Here is an 18,100-nt window from a genome sequence, read left to right as displayed (position 1 = left end):
TAAGGGACTTGGTATGAGACAGCAAATGGATGGGGCCCCTATCCCTCGACAGCTAAAGCCAGAGCTTAGAGCAGAGAGTTAGGAAAGCAATAACGTGATCTAGAGGTGAAGCAGGAAGCAGGAGAGGCAGAGAAGTCTGTGAGAGCAACGTTTGACGTCTGTGTGAATCCAAGGCTGCAGCTATAGGAGAAACAAGACCCTTTTGGGGTGCTGATTCTGTGAACTCCTCCATCAAAGTCTCAGGTTACATATGTGTGTAAATAAACCATATATCAAGGGACGCGGGTGGCGCTGTGGGTAAAACCTCAGCGCCTAGGACTTGCCGATCGCATGGTCGGCGGTTCGAATCCCCACGGCGGGGTGAGCTCCCGTCATTCGGTCCCAGCTCCTGCCCACCTAGGAGTTCGAAAGCACCCTTAAGTGCAAGTAGATAAATAGGTACCGCTCTATAGCGGGAAGGTAAACGGCGTTTCCGTGTGCTGCTCTGGTGCCGGTTTACCAGAGCAGCTTCGTCACGCTGGCCACATGACCCGGAAGTGTCTGCGGACAGCGCTGGCTCCCAGCCTCTAGAGTGAGATGAGCACACAACCCTAGAGTCTGTCAAGACTGGCCCGTACGAGCAGGGGTACCTTTACCTTTACCTTAAACCATATATCATAAAGACACCACAATCTCCGCTGTGCCTCACTCCAAAAGGAAACAGGAACCCTGGGTAAGCATCTAGAACCCCTGGGATCTTGCACCGCTAGGAGACTGGGGTGGCCTGCAACAATATTATAGCCAGAATTGCTTGCAGATACTGCTTTGCAAGCAGACGTATTCTACAGATCTCTCGAAGAGCATTATCAGAGAGTCTGCCTCATTGTGCTGTATCTTTAAAACATAATGAGCACGTAAAGAACTGACTCCCTTACTAGTGCTGCTGGACATATATAAAACTGTGCTTTGTTATTGTTTTGCCATTCTGATTAGCCATTTTGGGAACCACAAAGAAACTACCTTCAAAACTGACTCTGTGCTTTAAAGCAAAGCAAAGCGAATGTTGCTTTAAGGTGTATGGCTGGCCTTTTGAAATATTTTGCCTGTTAAAATATGCAGATCCAGAATTATGCATTTGCACACAACTTTTATTGCTTCCATAAATATAGCTACACATTAAAGGTGCGTAGAGGTAGCACTGAAATTGTGAAAGGGAAAACACACACACAAACACATATACACACACACACACAAAAAGCTAGGAAATGGAGATTTAAGGGTGAACAGCACCGTGGGGCTTTAATATGTAGTCACCATGGGAGCCATAAGGCAAGAGCTAATGTGTGGTCCTTCCATGCTGTGATTCGTTATTGAAAGACATGTAGCACATTTTAGTCCTTACTGGTACATTTCATTCATTATAATTAGTGAAGCCACAGAATTAGAGAAAAACAAGTTGAGACTTGTGGGGGTGGTTGAAAGAGGCACTAGGAGCAGTGGGGTTGCAACAGTGCTTGTTAAACCTAGCAAAATTGGCCTCTTCTGTTCACTTTAGAAGGGAGCTGAGGCTAGGATTGCAACCTGGAGAACCTACCTTTACTTTTCAGCTCTGCCAAACGCTCATTAATTTTGATAATCCCTTTCAAACTGGTATACTGACTGCAGCGAAACTAAATATATATATTTAAAAAACCCCAAAACCTGCTAATCTTACCGAATGTTTGTACCGTTTGGCACCTTTCCGTTTCCCTTGGTGGAAGCGGTTGTCATTTGAGTTCCTTTTTGTCCTTGCTGCCGCTTAATCCAATGGTTCGTGGCCCCCATGATGGTGTCGGTGACATTTTGTATTTTAATATTTTGTTGGAAGCCGCCCAGAGTGGCTGGGGAAACCCAGCCAGATGGATGGGGTATAAATAAATAATTTTTTTAAATTATTATTATTATTATTATTATTATTATTATTATTACAGTGCCACATCTGATGTCACAGGTGCCTATCCACTAAAACACATGGGCCAATCAGATTTCTTTCTTCTTTCTTTCTTTCTTTTAAATAATTTTTTATTAAATTTTTCCACCATAATAACACAAGTCACAAAGCAGAATAATACACAGAAACAGAAAAGGGAAAAAAAAGAAGAGGAAAGAAAAAGAAAAAAAGAGAAAAAAGGAGGGGAAGGGAGGGGGAAGGTGGGGAACAATAAACAAATAAACAATAATAACGAACTTAATTCTTCACTGTTGGGTTTGGAACTTAACAGGTTAAGTTGTTCCCATGATGCCTCAACATTCTGACGTCAGCTTTCGAAGCTGGGAGGAGCTGGGAGGAGTTACGTTCACTTCCCCTCTGGTCTTTGAGGGAGGAAGGTTGCAGTTTGTCATGGCTGCGGTGAGCCCAGGGATTTCCTGGGGAATGTCGGAATAAAGAAACTGAAATGGACAAACCTGGACTCTGTGTGTGTTTGTCTGAAGCTAAGTGAAGCTACGTGACAGTTTTCACCGCTGTGTTCAACTCTGCTGAGGCGTGACTGAGAGCTCAGAGCGGAGGCGTGCCGGGCGGCCATAAAGAGCTAATTGAGGATCGCAAATCAATTAGCGGGGGTCACGCCAAACCAATAAATCAATTCCACAGGTTATGGACCCTTAATCACCGATCGTAAAAACTGTCACAGAAACGCTTTGAGGTTGCGGTTCAGAGCAACGGAAGTGCCGGAATGCGTTTGAAGTTGCGGCAGGAGGTGGTGAGATTTTTGCCTGTTGCTAGGAGGCAAAGGAGTAGCTGCGGAGCTAAGAGAGCAGCCGGAGAAGCTGAAGCTGATTGTAAGTAAGCTTGGGCCCCTTGGGAGAACGGAAGACAATGGCAGGCAGCCAGGTCTTGGAGGACATTGCGTTTGAAGTTGAGCAAGGGCTGTCTGGGGATGTGCTGCGTTTGCTGTGAAGCTTCAGCAGGAGACCAGAGCCCTGGAGAAAGTATTGCCAAAGTCTAGAGATGGTTGCAGCCCCTGTTCCTGATGTTTTAGCCTCAAGGAGCGCTAGTGAGCAGATCGGGGGGGCGAAGGATTCCAAAGGCAAGTGTAAAGGCTTGTCCACTGTGCGTGCTGGAGTGGAATGTCAACAAAGCAGGTTCCCAGAAAGCCGCAGTGGGAGCCAGGCCAGAGGGGGCGGAGCTGGCAAGGAGTGCTTTTCCGGAAGAAGGAGGGCCAAGCCAGCTGGGAGGAGCCCCGGGCAGTGTTTTTCCACTGGAGTTCGTGGTTGCTACGTGTGTAATGCAACGGGACACTTGCGTCGCTGCTGCCCATGGAGAGCGGAGACAGCTGGGCAGGAAGGTCCCAAGGTCAACCAGCTGAGTTCTCATGGGAATCAGTCTCGGAGAGGAGGCCAGCGTGGGAACGCAAGGGAAAGACGTGGCTCAGACGCTGGGGAGGGTTGTTTTCTTATCACTGCTTCTATGGCAACTGTGAAGAACAACTCCAGCCAGGACACGGTGACACGCTGGGTTTTGAATACTGCTGTTGGTCAGCACCTGCTAAGCGAGCCTGCTGGCGAAATGCGGAACTGCAGGGCTGTTTCAACAGGAACAACTGTGATGTTAGCAGACGGAATGAGAAAGTCGGTTTCTGCTGTGGCTAACATGTCTTTTTCTCCTTTACAGGAGGAGCTAGAGGTCTACGTTGTGCCGGGACTGAATTGTTGTTTGTTATCTGTATCAGCTCTAATGAAGCAGGGATACAAAAATTTGCTTTGAAAATGACACCTGTTCCATTTTCAGAGGGGGGAAACAAGTGGCCAACGTGAAAAGGGGGCAGAACAATCTCTTTGTTCTGGAGTCACCTCTGGAGGGTGGTGGGAATGCTGGAAAAGCACAGGCGCAGTGTGCTAAGGTTCCCAAAGATGTGCAAAAGTTGCACAGGTGCACAAAAGGGTACAAACTCCGGAAATGTGGGAGGTCCCTAGGGTGCAGGGCATGCAAGGGTGCACAGGTACGTGGTTTTCCCGGGTTTGGGAGGGTAGCCAAAGAGCCCTTTGAGCTCTATGAGGCAGGTGGTCCAAAGGTTCAGGAAATGATCTTCTGTGGATATGATCCTGCAACCAATGGGTGGAAGTTTGCATACCCAGAGGGTGATCAAACCAAGCTGCTGGTCAGTAAGCAGGCTGAGTTCTGTGAACAGGATGGGTGTTCAAGGCTCAGGGATGGTCCTGATTTTCTCTCAGAATGTCTGTCTGATTCTGAGGAGGAAAGGGAGCCAGAGGCTGATCCCGGTGATGGGGACCAGGTCCAAGATCAGGGTTCAGAACCCGGTGATGGGGACCAGGTCCAAGATCAGGGTTCAGGGCAGGTCTGGGCATCTCCAAAGGTTGTGAAAGGAGTGTCCAGGTGTGAGGTTTCATCTCCGGTTAGCGTAATGGAGATAGCTCACAGACGGGTTGTCAAGTCAGAGGGGGAAGAGTCTGACGGAGAAGACACAACTGCTGGCCCAAATGGGTCAGTAGGGTATCAGGTCACAAGTGCGTGGAAAAGTGTCGCACAGTGTGATTCTGGGAGTGTTGAAGGGGTTCAACAGGTGCCTGGGAAAGATGCCGGGAAGGGGCACAAGGCAAAGGGAAAGGTGTTGAACTCAAAAAGGTCTTGTCAGAATGGTTCGGCAAGAGGGGGTGTTGGGTTTGGAACTTGACAGGTTAAGTTGTTCCCATGATGCCTCAACATTCTGACGTCAGCTTTCGAAGCTGGGAGGAGCTGGGAGGAGTTACGTTCACTTCCCCTCTGGTCTTTGAGGGAGGAAGGTTGCAGTTTGTCATGGCTGCGGTGAGCCCAGGGATTTCCTGGGGAATGTCGGAATAAAGAAACTGAAATGGACAAACCTGGACTCTGTGTGTGTTTGTCTGAAGCTAAGTGAAGCTACGTGACAGTTTTCACCGCTGTGTTCAACTCTGCTGAGGCGTGACTGAGAGCTCAGAGCGGAGGCGTGCCGGGCGGCCATAAAGAGCTAATTGAGGATCGCAAATCAATTAGCGGGGGTCACGCCAAACCAATAAATCAATTCCACATTCACAAATCCAACTTTTTAAATATCTTGATTGACTTCCTCAAATACCTCCCTTCTGAGTTTCCTTGTAATTTAAAAGTAACAGCTTTCCAATATCATTATTAAACTAAAACAATTTCCAATTATAGTCATCTTATTCACTTTTCTTGACATTCTGAATCCCATTTATTTAATTATAACTTAATTTGTCCTAGGCCTATTTGTTCCTTTCAAGTAATTTCTAATTTTTTATGTTACAATATTTGTTCAAATAGTCCTTGAATTTCCTCCAGTCCTCTTGAAACTCTTCTTCTTTCTGGTCGCGGATTCTTCCAGTCAGGTCAGCTAGCTCTGAAAAGTCCATCATCTTCATCTGCCAATCTTCCACTGTTGGTAGTTCTTGTATTTTCCAATTTTTAGCAAGTAATATTCGAGCGGCCGTTGTGGCATACAAAAATAATTTAACATCTTTCTTGGGCAATTCTAAACCTGTTATTCCAAGGAGAAAGGCCTCTGAATCATAGAATCATAGAATCATAGGGTTGGAAGAGACCACAAGGGCCATCGAGTCCAACCCCCTGCCAAGCAGGAAACACCATCAGAGCACTCCTGACATATGGTTGTCAAGCCTCTGCTTAAAGACCTCCAAAGAAGGAGACTCCACCACACTCCTTGGCAGCAAATTCCACTGTCAAACAGCTCTTACTGTCAGGAAGTTCTTCCTAATGTTTAGGTGGAATCTTCTTTCTTGTAGTTTGGATCCATTGCTCCGTGTCCGCTTCTCTGGAGCAGCAGAAAACAACCTTTCTCCCTCCTCTATGTGACATCCTTTTATATATTTGAACATGGCTATCATATCACCCCTTAACCTCCTCTTCTCCAGGCTAAACATGCCCAGCTCCCTTAGCCGTTCCTCATAAGGCATCGTTCCCAGACCTTTGACCATTTTGGTTTCTTAATAAATGTATATTTCAACATTTTTTTCAGTTCATTATAAATCTTTCTTCTTTCTTTCTTTGGCGATCACTCGTAGCTGAGTAAGATTGTCTTCCATAAACACAGTTTTAATAATGAGTCCGTAAGTGACTGTGGAGGCCAATTCTGGATCCACATGTCCTTCCACAGTGGGGACATTGGTTTCTGGGCGGGAGTTGATCGTGCTGTGGGTTTGCCAAGCATGCCTTCCTCTTAGCACGCTTCTCCCTTTTGTCCTGATTTTGAGCATCTTCAAAGCCCATGACACCTTTGGTAGAGGCTGTTCTCCAACTGGAGCGCTCGCAGGCCAGTGTTTCCCAATTGTCGGTGTTTATACTACATTTTTTAAAAAAATGCCTTGAGACAGTCTTTTAAACCTCTTTGTTGACCACCGCTTTCCATTTTTAAGTTTGGAATAGAGTACAGTGGTACCTCGGGTTAAAAACTTAATTCATTCTGGAGGTCCGTTCTTAACCTGAAACTGTTCTTAACCTGAAGCATCACTTTAGCTAATGGGGCCTCCCACTGCCACCGCGCAGCTGGAGCACGATTTCTGTTCCCATCTTGAAGCAAAGTTCTTAACCTGAGGTACTATTTCTGGGTTAGCAGAGTCTGTAACCTGAAGCATCTGTAACCTGAAGCATCTGTAACCCGAGGTACCACTGTAGTTGCTTTGGAAAGTAGTGAGGACAAATGAGGACAAGGACGACAAGGGCAGGTAAAAAGGAAAATCTGGAGAGAAGTGTGGAGAAGAAATATTAACAGGTGGGGTGGGGGGGAGTGCTAAACATAATTGCAACAATGCAAATACGCTCACAACGAGCGTTGAAAAATCGCCCCAAACAGGAGGTGTTCTTCAGCATTCGTGAGAAGGAACCCAGAGCTAAACAGCCAGCTTCCACTCAGCCTTGCCTTCAACTGTTCTGAAGCGAGGAGAGAGTTTGCCGCCACTGTGCCTCCTGTTCCATTTCCCCCTGCCTGGTTCCATCACTCACCCAGCTCCTCCATCTGTTGCGAGGCAAAATTAAAAGTCCCTCTTGCATCGGCACACGGGAGAGGAGGGTGAGTGATGTGAACCATGGAAGACCCGGGTGGAGAAGCAGCTGCTCCTGCTGTAGTTCTTTCTCTTTTCTTCTCTTGCTGCCATTTTATTGGTTTGACATATGTGTCTTGTTTTTGGTGTGGGTGTGTTTGTGATCTTTAGGGACCCCTTTCAGACAGAACGGTGTTGGATGCTACTAGCCCAGAGATGGAAGGAAGAAACAACCCTGACCAGAGAAGAATGGCAAACCAAGTTGATGGACTATGCTGAAATGGCAAAATTAACTGGGAAGCCCAGAAATCAATAGGACAAGAACTTTAAAAAAAGAATGGGACAAGTTTATAATCTATTTACGAGACCATTGTAAACAGGTTAAAACATTAGCAGGATTTTAATCACTCTTGTAAAATAATGTAAAGTAAGGATGGGACGCAGGTGACGCTGTGGGTTAAACCACAGAGCCTAGGACTTGCCGATCAGAAGGTCAGTGCTTCGAATCCCCGCAACAGGGTGAGCTCCCGTTGCTCGGTCCCTGCTCCTGCCAACCTAGCAGTTTGAAAGCATGTCAAAGTGCAAGTAGATAAATAGGTACCACTCCGGCAGGAAGGTAAACAGTGCGCTGCTCTGGTTCACCAGATGCGGCTTAGTCATGCTGGCCACATGACCCCGAAGCTGTACACCGGCTCCCTCGGCCAGTAAAGCGAGATGAGCGTGGAACCCCAGAGTGGGCCACGACTGGACCTAATGGTCAGGGGTCCCCTTTATGGATAGTTTGGATGGATAAAAATTTGGACAAGTATTGATATGCAGTTGTAAATATTATTAGGACCTGTGGAAGGGATGGGGGGAAATCAGGTGATTCAGAGCAATCTCGATATTTGGATATTGAATTTGTTTTGTTATATGTTTATATTTTTAAAAATCAAATTAAAAAAGTATTTTATTTTTTTTAAAAAGACAGAATGGTGTTATGGGAATTAAAAGGGGGGGGGTCAATATCCAACGAAGTCATCCACAGAGTAAACCCACTGAAATCAATAGGTCTGCTCTGAGTAGGACTGATTTCAATCTCGCCCAAACTCCAGAATGAGCTCCTAGCAACATCATAAATGTTATGCAACTAAGAAGCTGTCAAGAAACTTCATAAGGGAACTTTCTGTTTGTGCCCGTCTGACACTTTTAGTAGGGGGGACACAGAGGCCCAAGTCTGCCATCAATTTTTTTCTTCCTTCCTTCCCTTTTTTTGGCCTTATGTGAATGCTGCCTCACCGCAGTGGTCCCAAAGCCACACATCCAGCTGGGCATGCTATCTGCTTAATCTCACCTTCTCCTGTTACTCAGAGTGACTCCTGAGGAAATGTATTTCAGCGGGTTATGTAGCTCTTTCATCTCCATCAAAGAGCTAAAGATGGCGGCCACCTCTTCCAAGAAGCACAGGTGTTGTGTGAGGCGAGCCCAACTGTCAGCAGTCAGAAAGGAGTGCTTAACATGTTGGATCATGCCCTCCAAATTGAGATTGGAATTTGTAACAGAATTCTCAGTGCCCTTGCCAAGTCATGCAACCCACAGCCTTTGTTTACCAGGGATAAGTCTCCATTTGCCGGTAAGTCGCTGGCCCTAATTTTGCCTTTGATGGAGACTGGGGTGTATGCATTTTTTAATTACGTGTACGCCCATTGGAAGAGTTGCTATTCTTAGAAGTTTTAGCATCCTGCCTCCGAGACTTCTGAAGATAAATCTCTGAGTAGGGGATGGATATACCGTGTTCTTGTGAAAACGCATGTACATTGCAGACACATGAGCACTACAGCACCACCTAGTGTGTAACCTGACATTTCACATGTTGGAGCTGGTGAACTGTTAAGTACAGTCATACCTCGGGATAAATACGCTTCAGGATAAGTATTTTTGGGTTGCGCTCTGCGGCGACCCAGAAGTAACGGAGTGTGTTACTTCCTAGTTTCGTCGCTCGCGCATGCGCAGGTGGTCAAAATGACGTCACACGCATGTGCGGAAGCAGCGAAATGCGACCCGCAGATGCACAGATATGCAGTCACGTCTTAAGTTCTGTTCAGGGTGCGAACGGGGCTCCAGAATGGATCCCGTTCACATCCCGAGGTACCACTGTACAGTCATACCTCGGGTTACAGCCACTTCAGGTTGCGTTTTTTCGGATTGCGGACCGCCGAAACCCGGAAGTACCGAATGGGTTACTTCTGGGTTTCGGCGGACGCGCATGCGCAGAAGCGCTAAATCGCGCTTTGCGTATGTGCAGAAGTATCAAATCGCAACCCATCCGTGCGCAGACGTGGGTTGCGAACGTGCATCCTGCACGGATCACGTTCGCAACCCGAGTTTCCACTGTAATAATAATAATAATTTATTATTTATACCCCGCCCATCTGGCTGGGTTTCCCCAGCCACTCTGGGCGGCTTCCAACAGAATATTAAAATACAATAGTCTATTAAACATTAAAAGCTTCCCTAAACAGGGCTGCCTTCAGATGTCTTCTAAAAGTCTGGTAGTTGTTTTCTCTTTGACATCTGGTGGGAGGGCATTCTACAGGGTGGGTGCCACTACCAATAAGGCCCTCTGCATGGTTCCCTGTAACTTGGCTTCTTGCAGCGAGGGAACCACCAGAAAGCCCTCGGTGCTGGACCTCAGCGTCCGGGCAGAACAATAGGGGTGGAGACGCTCCTTCAAACAAAAAATTGATCTTCTGTTTCTGTTCCTGCCTGTATCCAGATAATAAAGGATGCTGAATGTTTGGGTTTCAGGTTCATTGTAAGTACTGCTAGACCCACTGCAAAATTAGATGCTCTGTTGCACATGGTTATTTTATTTTTGAAGGAAACTGTTATGTGGTCAGTAAGGAGAAGCACATCACACACCCTCCACGTGATGGGCAGAAACAGGGTAAATGTGCAGCCACTTGCTGCCCCACAGTAAATGAGCACAGCATGCAGCAAGCGAAAAGAGATTCCAGCACTGTGCAAGAGAATGTTTGAGGTGGTGATGTGAGAATGGACATGTAACAAATATACAAGAGTTCCCCTATTTTCACATCTAAAGATGTGACATTTTGTAACTACCGTATTTTTCACTCCATAGGGCGCACCAGATCATAGGGAGCACCTAGTTTTTAAGGGGGGGAGAATTTTTTTTTTATTACCCCCCCCCTCCAGCCCCAAAGAGCAAAGAAGCCAAGACAGCTAGTGGGATCCATCCCGCTGGCTGTCTTGGCTTCCTCTTTAGCCGGGCACAACCCCTCCAGCCGGGAGAGGCTGCGCGCGGCTTTGGCAGAAGCCAAGACAGAGTGGGATGGATCCCGCTAGCTGTCTTGGCTTCGTTTTTAGCCGTGGGGCTGGGGCGGGGGAAGCCTGAGCTTCCCCTGACCCCAGCTCCCAGAATGGGTCCAGGAGCAGGGACGAGGTTGCGCGCAACCTCGCCTTCGCTCCCGGAGCTTGCTGCTATCCGCAAGACTTCTGAGCCCAGCGGGAACTCCCGCTGCGCTCCGAAGGCTTGCAGACAGCTGCCCGAAGCCTGGGGTGTACAGCGCTGCACTCCCCGGGCTTGGGGCAGCAGGCTGCAATCCGCAAGCCTTCGGAGCCAAGCAGGAACTCCCGTGCTCCGAAGGCTTGCGGATAGCTTCCTGAAGTCTGGAGAGCCTGCATTCGCTCCATAGGACGCACACACATTTCCCCTTCATTTTTGGAGGGGAAAAAGTGCGTCCTATAGAGCCAAAAATACGGTAAAATACATTCCCAAGGATTGTTTGGGGCAGTAGCCATCACTGGTATAAGACCATATGCACTCATGCTTAGAATTCTGCCCATACCTATTATTATTATTATTATTATTATTATTATTATTATTATTATTTTGCCAACCTGGTTCCCAAACAGGATCTTCCCTCCTTCCATAAATCAGCCAGACAATCCCATTCTCATTTTCATTCACGAAAAGTGGAATAGCAATGGAAACTCCACATGTATGGACTGCTGTTTTCCACCTAGGGTTTTTCCATATAATATAGATATTCTGTCTTCTGCTGTTCTGCTGTTCCTATATTGTTGGTTTTTTTCCGATAGATATTGTTGGTTTTTTTCTATATACCGTTTTTTTCGCTCTATAAGATGCACCAGACCATAAGACGCACCTAGTTTTGGGAGGAGGAAAACAAGAAAAAAAATATTCTGAATCTCAGAAGCCAGAACAAAAGGGATCGCTGCGCAGGGAAAGCAGCAATCCCCCTTGCTGTTCTGGCTTCTGGGATAGCTGCACAGCCTGCATTCACTCCATAAGACGCACACACATTTCCCGTTACTTTTTAGGAGGGAAAAAGTGAGTCTTATAGAGCAAAAAATACGGTATATGGGGGAAAACCCAACAATATAGGAACAGAAGAATGGCAGAAGACAGAAGCTGCTTCAGCCAGTGTCCTACAGTCTCAGGAAGGCAGACAAAAGATGAAGACTCAGTGCTAAGATAGCTCAGTTGGTAGAGCATGGGACTCTTAATCCCTGGGTTGTGGGTTCAAGTCCCATGTTAGGCAAAAGATTCTTGCTTTGCAGGGGGTTGGACTAGATGACCCTCGTGGTCCCTCCCAACTCTACAGTTCTATGATTCTGTGTCCTTTAAGATAAAACTTTATTCTCATTAGCCAATGGCCATAGCAACAGTAAAACATTACAGTATACGCAGAAAAGGGAATTTGATATAAAAGCACAATTTAAAGCCTAGAATCAGCCGCCGGTTAGTGGCCCTTATTCTGATTGCCCCTGCTATGAACCTAGCATTTATTTTAGTGTTCTGTTGGAAGCCGCCCAGAGTGGCTGGGGAAACCCAGCCAGATGGGCGGGGTATAAATAATAAATTATTATTATAAATTATTATTATTATACAAATCTTTGCTGTTATCTGCTCATTTTGATCTGACAGAAGAAAGGACATTGTCCTTTAACATATTCCATGAGTGGACTCCTACTGGTTTGCTCCTGATTACCGTATTTTTTGCTCTATAAGACTCACTTTTAAAAAGGAAGGGGAAATGTGTGTGCTATGTGTTATGTGTTATGAAATGTGATATGGAGCGAATGCAGGCTGCGCAGCAATCCCTCTTGCTGTTCTGAGACTCAGAATATTTTTTTCTTGTTTTCCTCCTCCAAAAACTAGGTGCGTCTTGTGGTCTGGTGCGTCTTATAGAGCAAAAAATACGGTAATTATATCCTCTTTCTATCACTGCTAATCTATTTGTTTTTTTTTTTATATAAATATTTATTGGGTTTTACAATAAAAATAAACATAGTAAACGGTGTAACATATATCTTAACATAATTTCACATTTTCTTTGGACTTCCTCACATCTCCCGCTCCCACTTTCATCGTTATAACATTTTATCAGCAATTTATTATCTTATTTGCATTCTTATATCCCATCTATATATTTATAATCTTATAATTCTCAAAAAAAAATTTCATATTTTCTCAATTTCACTTATTATCTTAAATCATCTAGTTTAGTGGTGCTCAATTATTTGTGATCTAACATCCTGCTTAGCATTCACTCAAATTACAATGTTTTTGTAAATAATTCTTAAATTTCTTCCAATCCTCCTCCATCTTCTCTTCTCCCAGGTCACGAATTCTGCCGGTCATCTCGGCCAGTTCCATATAGTCTATCAGTTGCATCTGCCATTCTTCCAGTGTGGGTAGATCTTGAGTTTTCCAATGCTTTGCGAGAAGTATCCTTGCTGCTGTTATTGCATACATAAAAAATGTCTGATCCTTCTTTACCACCCCTTGGCCGACAATGCCCAAAAGAAAGGCCTCTGGTTTCTTAGTGAAGGTATACTTAAATACCTTTTTCAGTTCATTATAAATCATTTCCCAGAACGCCTTCACTTTAGGACAAGTCCACCAGAGGTGAAAGAATGTTCCTTCACTCTCTTTACATTTCCAACACTTATTATCAGACAGGTGGTATATTTTTGCAAGTTTGACTGGGGTCATATACCATCTATATATCATTTTCATTACATTTTCTTTCAAAGCATTGCATGCAGTAAAGTTCAACCCAGTACTCCACAACCTTTCCCAGTCCTCAAACATGATATTATACCCAATGTCCTGTGCCCACCTTATCATAGCCGATTTAATCGTTTCATCTTGTGTATTCCATTTTAACAGCAAGTTATACATCCTTGAAAGTACCTTAGTCTTTGGTTCTAACAATTCTGTTTCTAGTTTCGATTTCTCCACCTGGAACCCTAGTTTCTTGTCATTTTTAAAAACTTCTTTAATCTGAGCGTAATGTAACCAGTCTCGCACTTTATCCTTCATTTTCTCCAAACTCTGCAATTTCCAATTGTCTCCGTCTTTTTCTAATATTTCCCAATATTTAGGCCATTTAGCCTCCATATTGGGTCTTTTTCGGGCCTTAGCTTCCAAAGGTGAAAGCCACCTTGGAGTTTTATTTTCCAGCAAGTCTTTATATTTTGTCCAGACATTAAACAGTGATTTTCTGACAATATGGTTCTTAAAGGCCTTATTTGCTTTAACCTTGTCATACCATAAATATGCATGCCATCCAAAAGCATTGTTAAACCCTTCCAAATCCAACAGGTCAGTGTCTTCAAGAAGTAGCCAGTCTTTTAGCCAGCAGAACGCTGCGGCCTCATAATACAACTTTAAATCTGGCAGGGCAAAGCCCCCTCTTTCTTTCGCATCGGTTAATATCTTAAACTTAATTCTGGGCTTTTTGCCCTGCCAGACAAACTTAGAAATATCTCTCTGCCACTTCTGAAAACACTCCGTCTTATCCAGAACCTGAAGTGTTTGAAACAAAAACAACATCTTTGGCAATACATTCATCTTAATAGCAGCAATTCGGCCTAACAAAGAAAGTTTCAATTTTGACCAACTATCTAAGTCTCTCTTAATTTCTGCCCAGCATTTTTCATAGTTATCCTTAAATAGACTTAGATTTTTTGATGTTATGTTTACCCCTAGGTATTTTACTTTTTTAACCACATTAAGTTCTGTCTCTTTCTGAAACCGTTCTGACTCTGTATCTGTTAAGTTTTTCCCCAAAACTTTGGTTTTCTGTTTATTCAATTTAAATCCAGCCACCCGACCAAAATCATTAATCAGTTGTAATACTCTTTTCGTACTAGACTCTGGCTCCTGCAAGGTCAAAACCAGGTCATCTGCAAAAGCTTTTAATTTGTATTGTTTCTGTCCGACCTGGATTCCTTCCACCAACCGGTCCCCTCTGATCATATTCAATAGCACTTCCAGAACCGAGATAAATAACAAAGGGGAAATAGGGCAACCTTGTCGTGTTCCTTTTTCAATTTTAAATTCCTCTGTAACCACATTGTTAACTATCAGTTTAGCTTTCTGCTCTGAATATATCGCCTCAATCCCATTCTCGAAACCCCGTCCCACTCCCATTTCTTTCAAATTTCCCATCATAAATTTCCAGGAGATGTTGTCAAAGGCCTTCTCCGCATCTATGAAACTTAAAACTGCTTTTGTGTTTATATCTGTTTGCAAAAGTTCCAAAATGTCAATAATGTTCCTTGTATTAGCAAACAAATGTCTACCTGGGAGAAAGCCTGCCTGGTCCTTATGGATTACTTCATTTAAAACTTTTTTAAGTCTACTTGCCAAAATGTCTGCAAATATTTTGTAATCCACATTTAAAAGAGAGATGGGACGATAGTTCTTAAGTTGTGTCTTTTCAGCTTCCGTCTTTGGTATTAATGTGATAAACGCTTCCTTCCACGACTCCGGTGCCCTCTTCCCTTCCAAAATTTCATTGCTGACCTCCATCAAAGGTTGTATCAAATAGTCTTTTAATGTCTTATAGTACTTGGAGGTCAGCCCATCTGGCCCTGGGGACTTGCCCAATTGCATGTTCTGAATGGCTTGTTCAATCTCTTGTCGTGTTATTTTGGAATTCAGGATTGTCCTATTTTCTTGTGACAGTTTGGATAGTCCATTTTTTGCCAAAAATTGTTTAATCTCAGCCTCGTCTTGCAGCCCTTGGGTGTATAGTTTTTTGAAGTATCTCTGGAAACACTTTCTAATGTCCACAGGATTCTGAATGTTTTTTCCTTCAATCTCTAAGTTTGTAACCGTATTTAATCTTTGTCTTCTCTTCAACTGCCAAGCTAGCAGTTTTCCACATTTATTCGCCAACTCAAACGTTTTTTGTTTCATTAATTTGACCTTCCATTCTATTTCCTGATTTATCAATTTAGAGTATTGTGTTTGATAAAGTTTAATTTCTCTCAGAGTTGGCTGTGACTTCGGATTTAATCTTAACTTCTTCTCTAGTTCTTTTATTTTATCCAGGATCTTGTCTTTTTTCTCATTTTGTGTCCTTTTCTTTACGGCATTCTGTTGTATCAAGAATCCCCTCATTACAGCTTTACTTGCGTCCCAGACGATTCTTTTTTCCACCGTAGTATTCATGTTTATCTCAAAATAGTCCTTCAAAACTTTTTGGGCCTTCTTGGTAATTTCCTGATCTCTGAACAAATTGTCATTCATCTTCCATCTAAAGGATCCGGTTGGTAGTAGTGTCATATCCATCTTTACTGCATTATGGTCGGAACAGGTCTTTGGGCAGATTTCCACTTTTCTGGCCTTAGGTGCCAGGCCTCTAGATATCCATATTTGGTCGATTCTTGTCCAGGTCAGTTGGGCTTCAGAAAAAAATGTTCCCTCTCTTCCTAGTGGGTTCTTTGTCCTCCAGATGTCAATCAAGTCCATATTGTCTGTCATTTCAAAAAAAGTTTTAGGTAGTCTGCCATCTTTTGTGACATTTTGACTTTGTGACTTGTCCATGTTAGTTGATACGACCCCATTCATATCTCCCATCATTATGATGTTGTTGTAGTCCAGATAATCCAGCATAGTCTCATGCAGCTTCTTGTAAAATTCCGATTTCCCTTCGTTAGGTGCATAGATTCCTAATATCAACAGTTTCTCTCCTTGGTGTTGTATCTCAATTGCCAAAATTCTTCCATGTTCATCTTTAAATAAGAATTTAGGTGACAGGCTCTCTTCCGCATATATCACCACACCTCTCTTCTTCACTTTGTCCGAAGATATAAATTCCTGGCCCAATCTTTTATTTATTAACACTTTTCTGTGGAGCCTTGTCACATGTGTTTCCTGTAGGCAAATAATGTCCAATTGTTCTTTTTTTAATATATGAAATATTTTCTTCCTTTTTTCTGGAATGTTACAACCATTTATATTCCAACTCAACAGTTGCAGAGACATCCTGAATTAATCTGATTATTTTTCAAGGGGTGGTATCTTGTTCACAGGATCTTCAGGTTCCACAGGTGCTGGTACTGGCGTTGCCCCAGGCCCAGGAGGTAGTTCAATTCCTTTTTGAAGGTCCTCTCCGTATGTAGACAGAAATTTGTCTCTCTCTTCCGATGTTCTAATTTTGACCTTTTTCCCTCTAAAGGTAAAGGATATTCCTTGGGGAAATTCCCACCTAAAGGCAATTGCGTTGCTCCTTAATAATTTGGCGAGTTCAGAATAGGCGGCTCTAAGGTCCAACAGTTGTCTAGGAATATCTTTGTAAATTTCAATTCTTCTGTCCAAAATGTCCAGTGACTTTCCGTAGTGTAGGCCCAAAATCTTGTCCCTTTCCTCCTTTGATCTCAATGTTATCAGGCAGTCTCTGGGCCTCTCCTTTTTTATAAATCTTCCAAGCCTGAAGGCTGACACAATTTTAAAATCCTTTTCCTCTAGATTCCAGAACTTGGAGAATTCTTTAGTTAAAAACTCAGCTAGGTTTCCTTCTTTTGCTTCTTGTAGCGACCTAATCCTCAAATTATTCTCACGATTTTGCAGCTCTATCATAGAGAGATAAATCTGATGTTCCCCTACTTGTTTGGTGAGTGGTCTTATCTCTTGTTCTAAATTTTCTAATTTTTGTCTAGTATCCTCAGCCAATTTCCGATTTTCTGCTGTGGCCTCCGTCAACTGTCCAATTGCTTGTGTGTTCTGTGCCACTTGTCCAGTTAATTTATTTAGGCATTCTGTGTTTTGGTCAATCTTTGCTGTTTGCTCATCTGCTTTCTTGTCCAAAGCTTCCAATTTTTCAAAAATTTTCTCTAAAATAGAAGCAGATGCTCCTGAGGCCATATCTTCCAATTGTAGCTGCTCTATTTCTCCCTCTTTTGCCTGTGACAAGGCAACTTCTTCTACTTCTGAAGGCAGAGTAGGTACAGATGATCTACGTGTCTGTGAGGCTGAGGTTAGAGTTGTCAAAGTTGTTTGTCTAACTCTTCCTCTTCTTCTTGTGCCACTCATTCCAACGTTATCTGTCAGTCAAGGTCACACTGAGTTATTCCCATGGGAATAGAGAGGCCCAGAGAAAGCAAGCAGCCGGGGAATCAAAAGTAAATGTAAAGTCACTGTTTTAAATCAATCCTCTAGAGGGAGCTTAAAATGTCTTTCAGAGTCTAATTTAATGTCCAAGAACCTTCAAGTACAAGTATTTAGCAGAGTTGATATTAATAGTCACTTTGTTTCAAACAGTGCTTACTGGTCTCCAAAAAATGTTTCAAATTAGAAGGTCTAAGTACCCTCAGATTGTTGCAAGTTCCAATATACAGTATCCAAATCTGCAATACTGACAGCTCAGTCTCTCAGAGCTCAGGCAGTTCCGGACCCTGGGTTTCACCTTTTAATTGTAATCCAATAAAAGAAGGAAAGTCAAATGCAAATAATAATTCCAAATCATAAACTTGAAATCTTTACTTTAGATTGCAGGTTCAGTGGGTGCTTAGATCAGTAAAGTTAAAAGTTCTTTTTTCAGCCTCCACTCCTCCAGCTCTTTGCTTTTTAAAGTTCAATGGCAGCGGAAGACGGACTTCCTGTTTCCACGTCTCTCCGCTCTCAGCCAAGTTCAAATCTTTTAATTCAACTTTAGTCTCTAAGTTAAAGTGATTCAGTCTTTACTCACGAATAGGTTGTTTTTGATTCCGGATCCAAATTTTACAGGAAAAGGGATCAGCGCTCACCGGCAGCAGCAGCGCGGCTTCG

At 43.7% G+C, this 18,100-nt stretch overlaps 1 long non-coding RNA gene across 1 annotated transcript; it reads left to right on the top strand.

Moving 5' to 3' along the window:
* The first annotated feature begins 2,980 nt into the window (after positions 1–2,980).
* Positions 2,981–3,893, top strand: LOC308485583. Its single transcript, XR_013990631.1, has 2 exons — positions 2,981–3,313; positions 3,354–3,893. It is a non-coding gene; the product is annotated as an uncharacterized lncRNA (long non-coding RNA).
* Positions 3,894–18,100: the final 14,207 nt, after the last annotated feature.

This window comes from Podarcis pityusensis, assembly GCF_964106645.2.
Source record: "Podarcis pityusensis genome assembly, chromosome: 9".
NCBI classification, from domain to species: Eukaryota; Metazoa; Chordata; class Lepidosauria; order Squamata; family Lacertidae; genus Podarcis; species Podarcis pityusensis.
The sequence above is the reverse complement of the archived record's forward strand: the minus strand, read 5'-3'. Positions and strand labels throughout refer to the sequence as shown.